This window comes from Micropterus salmoides, unplaced genomic scaffold (assembly GCF_014851395.1).
Source record: "Micropterus salmoides isolate LMB-PRFRI ecotype aquatic unplaced genomic scaffold, ASM1485139v1 Ms_hic_scaffold_4, whole genome shotgun sequence".
In the NCBI taxonomy this organism is placed as follows: domain Eukaryota; kingdom Metazoa; phylum Chordata; class Actinopteri; order Centrarchiformes; family Centrarchidae; genus Micropterus; species Micropterus salmoides.
The window spans coordinates 18,462,636-18,468,961 of NW_024043372.1; positions in this window are offsets into that span (position 1 = coordinate 18,462,636).

A 6,326-nucleotide genomic window follows, 5' to 3' on the forward strand; every position below is an offset into this window, starting at 1 on the left:
CTAAATGCTTTCATGAAATAAAAAGTCAGACAAACATTGTATCAACCTCAAATCAATCTCACTGTCTGTGGGATATCTACAAGTACATTTACTAAAGTACTGTACTTAAGTACAACTTTAAGGTACTTGTACTTCAGAACTCATAGTACAATTGTACAATATTGTACTTTTTACTGCACTTATTTAATTAAAAAGCTAATTTAATTAAAACTAATTTGCTATAGTTAATTTACAAATTAAGATTTTACATACAAACATTGCTATAGATTAAATTACCGAACAGTGTACACAGCAGTTCAAATTTGCTCCACCTCGACCAGCTACAACAATAAAATGCTACTTACAAATTAATGCATCAGTAATAATAATTAAATTATATAACTGTGATAGGGACCATTTTTCTGAATTGAGTTCCTTTAATTTTGATACCTTGAGGACATTTTGCTAATATTACAAGGTTTTACTTGAGTAACATTTTTAATTGTGGACTTTTACTTGCAATAGATCGTTGTTCCTTGGTGGTATTGCTACTTTTACTGATGGAGAAATCTTCTTCCACTACTGATAAAAATGTTAGAGCTTTGGTTGTCTCTTTTTCAAGCTTGCAACAGTTACTCGTAGTGACAAATGCTGCTTGGGTTGCTCTTAATCCTAACAACAATATCCTATGAAATCATCAACTTTTCATGAATCAGTCTCTTTGGTCACCAAAAGGCGAAGTGACATCCTGGATGGGGTCTTTTACTCTACCACCTGTCCCTCAGGTTGTAGCAGCTAGGACAGCAATGCGGCAGGTCTAATCCTCCTTATCTTAATGGCATCCACCACCACTATCGCTTGAGTGGTGGGGACAATCGACCCTTTCCCTTCCTTTATAAGCAAAAACCACTTACCTCACCAATCCTGGGTGGATGTGTACCTTGGCTCCAGGTTGTTTTCATTCGCCTTCTAATATTCCCACTGTGACGATGGCCACTCTGCAACAAGGGAGTCAACAGAGACTTTTCAGATCAGATAAAAAAGCAGAGACAGCTGCTAGCAGCGGACCATGTGGCAATATAAAGTTTTTTTTTCAAAGCTCACAAACTCTGGTTTCCCTGGACAATTGCTCAACTTGAGATAAGTGTGGAATTTGCTTTTCAAAGTCATTTTATTTTTGTCCCATACAATATGTACAATGAAACCCAGCGTGCTTTACTTTGAAACTATATTTACTCAGATAGATCTTGACTGAGTGGGTTAACGTGATGTAAATAAAACCAATAGCTCAGCCTAAATACAATTTCACTGCATTATCATATCATTATCTGTCTTATCATTCCCAGTGTGTTTCTCTTTCTTTATCCTCCACTGGAAACTAGAGATAGTTGAGGTGAAAGTGCATCACTTTCTAATCTAATCTAATAGAAGAGGATATAAAACATTGTGCTAAGAGTCCTGACTGTGGACAATAATTACTGATGATTTGATACAAACCCTCAATTTATACTGATTGTACTGTTAAACAATGTTAAACAATCAGCAGCAGTTGGTAATCTTGTCCTGTTCTATATGTATAACGGCTTATTCCAAAAATTACTCCAATACCAGACATTTAGCTAAATTCTCTGACTGGGATATATACTGAGAACAAGTCCCAGGATGGTAAAGTGAATAAATAGGGGAATTTCACCTGTGTTTTCACATTATGTTGCAGAAATAAATGTTGTGATGGATGAACTCATGCACTTAGGTATTTTATCCTTCCTTTTGTTCAGTATTTCTGTATGTTCTTTTGTTGCCATGACCTGTAACTACACAGGACAAGACCCATGCCCGAGAGTTAGAGATAATCAAATTGCATAATGGTTTATGATGGGTGATGGGATCCTGCCTGAACACAAAATCGTCTTTGTGCTCTTCTAACTGGTTTGAAGTGGGTAGGATTCGGTTGCAAAAAGGTGATGTCATGTACGTTCATGCGGCACCAATCCGAAGTTAGTGACATTTAAATGAAAATCTGATGACAGTTGTGGAGTTGTTTGCTTATGTTGTCAGGTCACATTCAGATCTGATCAAGCTACAGGCCTGATGAAGCAGATTAGAGTCTGAAAGTGATTAAGTGATACACTCCTATGTTGTTGTTTTTTAACTTTAACTTTGATTCTTATTTATTCAAGAATATTTTAAGTTATAGGGAAACAACTAAGAATTTGAAAACAAGTTTTAAGACACAGTATAGTATATCAGGAGCTCCATACAAAGTTGAACTGTGAAAAAATATCCTACCTACATCACTGTGTTGCCCTCTTTATGGGTGTATGTAGATGATTACAATTTGTTCTAATAATATATTACTTTTAGAAGATGTAGAGATAAATTATATAAAGTATTGGGCTAAGACTGTCAGTCAGAACATGGTTCTGTCAGATGGCATGTGGTTTTGGAAAATCAGCTGTAGCTCTACCTAGACCTACAGCCTATTTTTCTATTTCCTTTTGGGAATACAATACTAAATGTACAATATAGGGGCCCCATTGCACAGGACAGGAGTTTGAAATACATTGAACAAGACAAAAAGACACATATAATATTCATCAATCTTAGGGGGTGGTGATGGTGCAGTGGATAAGACACATACCTCTGATGTGAGAGTCCCTGAGCAAGACACTCAACCCCTTGTTGCGACCTCTGACATTTATAGCAATTGTAAGTTGCTTTGGATAAAAGCGTCAGATAAATGTTAATGTAATGTGCTGCTGCTGCCTAACTTTTCTCTGGATTATGTGAGTCGTTTTCCAATACTTTTGCCGGCTTTCTCCTAAACACAACTTTGATTTCATCAAAATCAAAACATCCAAATAAATTGTTGGAGATATTTTGTTTTTTAGCAGAAATAAGTAATTCCGCTTTTTCGTTTGTTTTTGTTGTTGATGTGTCCGTTATCTGTGCCTAATGAACGATGAAGCGTTCTGGCGGCAGGCAGTAATTGCTTGGAGCCCAACAGTGGGGGTGTAATTAGAGAGACAGGGAGGAGTATATGGCTTCATGACTGGCACCGTTTAATGATAATGGGGTGCAACTCCACACTACTGTGGTCAACTAATCATACTGGACTGGCCTGGACAGCTCTCAATGCAAACAAGCCGTGACTGGAATACTGAACAGCAGCTCGCCCACACGGTTCCACACCATTCACTCCACAGGGGATCAGGCATATGATTATGGCTGTGACCTTGCACCACCTGCATCACTGTCATTACTGCCACCACGGATGGACAGGTTTAATGTAAATAAACTAAAGTCATTAAGCCACCCAGCAGAGGATGAATATGTACTACTGTCGCCACTTTTACAAGCACTGGTTGTCCTTTAAGAGAGAAACAGTGCGGTAAAAATCAACATCAATCAACTATCAGGCAACATAAAATAGGGAATCAGAAAGAAATTAGGAAATGATCTGCATCTGCTAGTATCTCAGCATTCATGCATCTGATAAAATACCTTCAACTTACAGCGGCAACATGTACAGAATATGCAGATTTGGTAATGTGCAGCACTTCTTACTAACTCACTCTCACAACGTACAAGCACTCTAACCTATCAAAAAGTTCAAATGGAGATATTACATTCAAAAATGGAATCAAACTGTAATGTGCATGTGCCTTTGTTTTCTGATGTTATTTTCAGATCATCTGTACAGCAGGAGGCAACTGTATGTGCATGTATGTGCGTCATGAAATATGTACAGATTCACATAAACATATGAAAACACAAGTGGATTAGAAAAAGTGCAAGCAGAGTCTTCCGAACCATAAAATGCCTAAATCTGTCACAGACAAATGTATTGGTTAGATACAGTTTGGCCATTCAGCTAACAATGCATAACCTGATGATGTGTGGCGTAGTCCTAGAGTAATCGGTGTAAATGGAAATATCTAGTGTTTGGACTGACTGTTTTCAAAAGCAGCGTCTGACTTTTTTTCCTAATAAAATAAACTCAGAAATTTGTAATACAATTTAGGTCGGTGTGTAAACTAAGAGAAATCCACCCTACTGCTGTAAGTATGGATGTTTGAGTCAACTGGCACTATGAAATGATGTCTGTATTTTCAGTTAGGGATGTGTTCAGTTATAGATTGTATATTTTCAACCTTACTTACTTTTTACAGCTGCAATAATTGATTTTTAGCAGTGGATCAATTGTGTAATATGTGTAGTAGTAGTTGCTCGCATTGATGAACCCACACTGGCTCTGCTGTTCCCCACAGCTCTAAGGAGCATGTTATCCTCTTTTAGCTCATTGTTGTTGGTTTGGTTCAGAGAGAGAGATCCAAATATTCCCCTCATACGTTGTTGGAAACCAAAACAGTGCTCAAGGTGAGTGAATACTGGATTTATAGACATCAGGTTGCCTGAAAAACAACTCTGAATTAATGGTCCCACTGTGTATGCTGGATGTCTAAATAATGACAGTTTGCTAACAACTTCACAAAATGACTTTAGAAGGTAAAACTACAGTATGTCAATGTTGTTTACTGTAGGTTATTGTGACACATAAACATAGACTCTTTATTAGGTACATGTGCAAAAATTGAATGCAGTCCAAATCAACCACACTCTGCCAGGCCATGGTAGTAAATGAGAATTTGTTCTTAACTAACTTGCCTGGTTAAATAAAGTTTAAATAAAAAAATAAATAAAATAAAACATATTCCACCCTTACAAAGCTTACAATGGCCAGTATTTGTACAAACAAAAACAAAAAACTTTCAGAACAGTGGTAATTCAACTATATATTTATTTCTATGGTCATTATGAGTGATGTTGTTGTACTGGACTGCATTATATTAAATTGTGTATATTAAAGATTGTGCAAAATGTGTGAACACCTCTTAATATGATACAGACCAGTAACATTACTATGTTTGTAAAGGTAGAATTTATTACTGGGCTGTTTTATTGGATCACATTCGATGTTACAGGTGTGCTTAATAAAGTGGCCACTGAATGTAAAATTCAAAAGGTTGCACTGGAATAACTTAAAATGGAAATGTAATGCCACTGTCTAGGCTCTGCTGTCATTTAAAGGCATTTGGATATATGGGGGTTGTTGAACTTCACATCTGAAATTTCAAGACTCAAGTTTGAGTTCTTTCTCACATGACCCCCTGAGAAGTAGGATGAAGTGGATTTTAGTAGCTCTCTGGCAGTGCACAGTTAAAGTTGCTTTGGTCTTCTGATAGGGTGCACAAAAGGAAAGTATGTAGTATTTCTCTACATGCTATAAATCTCTGAGCAAATATGATTTTAGACTCTTATTCTCACAACTGTAACTTAAATTGACCATGAAAGGAATAAACTTGAATTGTGAAGATATGGTTTTATGGTTGTTGTTGTTGTTGTTGTTGTTGTTAACCTTGTTCAGTAGTTATGTATTTTATGTTACTCCCGGACTCATTATTTTGTTCTGGCACTCTTGCAGCTGTCCTCGTAGGAGTTTCCTCTTTGAACTGCCTGGCCTGAGGTGAATTCTTTCTTTCTACCAAATATGGTTTTCTTTTAGTATTATGTCCCCGTTCTCTGTCCCAGGGGTTGTAGTGGTACTGTTTAGGCTTAACTGGGCTTTGAAGGCTTGTTATGTCTTCAGCTGGCTATCTTGTTCTTTGTTTTGTTGTCTTTAGGTAAATTTAGTTGGGTTCAGTTTTTGTTCAAATCTTTGAAAGATGCTTCATGAATTAATTTGACCTGACAAGATTAATAATATAATTGTGTGCATAGACTGTTATTTGTAATAGTAATTATTCTATTAACCAATGGTAGAAAGATAGTCACAATAAGTAGCAACTGAGACTTAAGCATAGGTGCTATACCTAAGTACAATGTTGAAGTGCTTGATCCTGTCCACTCATTCATTTCACTACATTGTTTTAACAGCTGTGGTTTACTCTGCCGGTCTAGATGATTATTGTGCTTGGTTTTTTTGTGCTGTGTCGATATGTTTTTGTGCTGTGCCCCAAATTGCCTCTCTGAGGACATTCAAGTTTAAGATTCAGATGTTACTACAAAACATATGTTATTCTAATATAATATGATGTATGACTATAAATTTGCTCCTCCCTGACTAGCTGTAACATCTGAATGCTTCACTTACATGTAGACATTTTATTTTTGTTGGTGGTCAGTAGTGCTTTTTAATTTACTTTTATATATATTATATACACCTATTTTTTCACATAATAGTCTTATGTATTCCTTTACCTTTATTTGTTCAGCTTTGTTGTCCTTGTTCTTAGCTGTTATGTCTATTTCTGTGTAAGTACAGTGAGATCATTGAAAAAACTGGC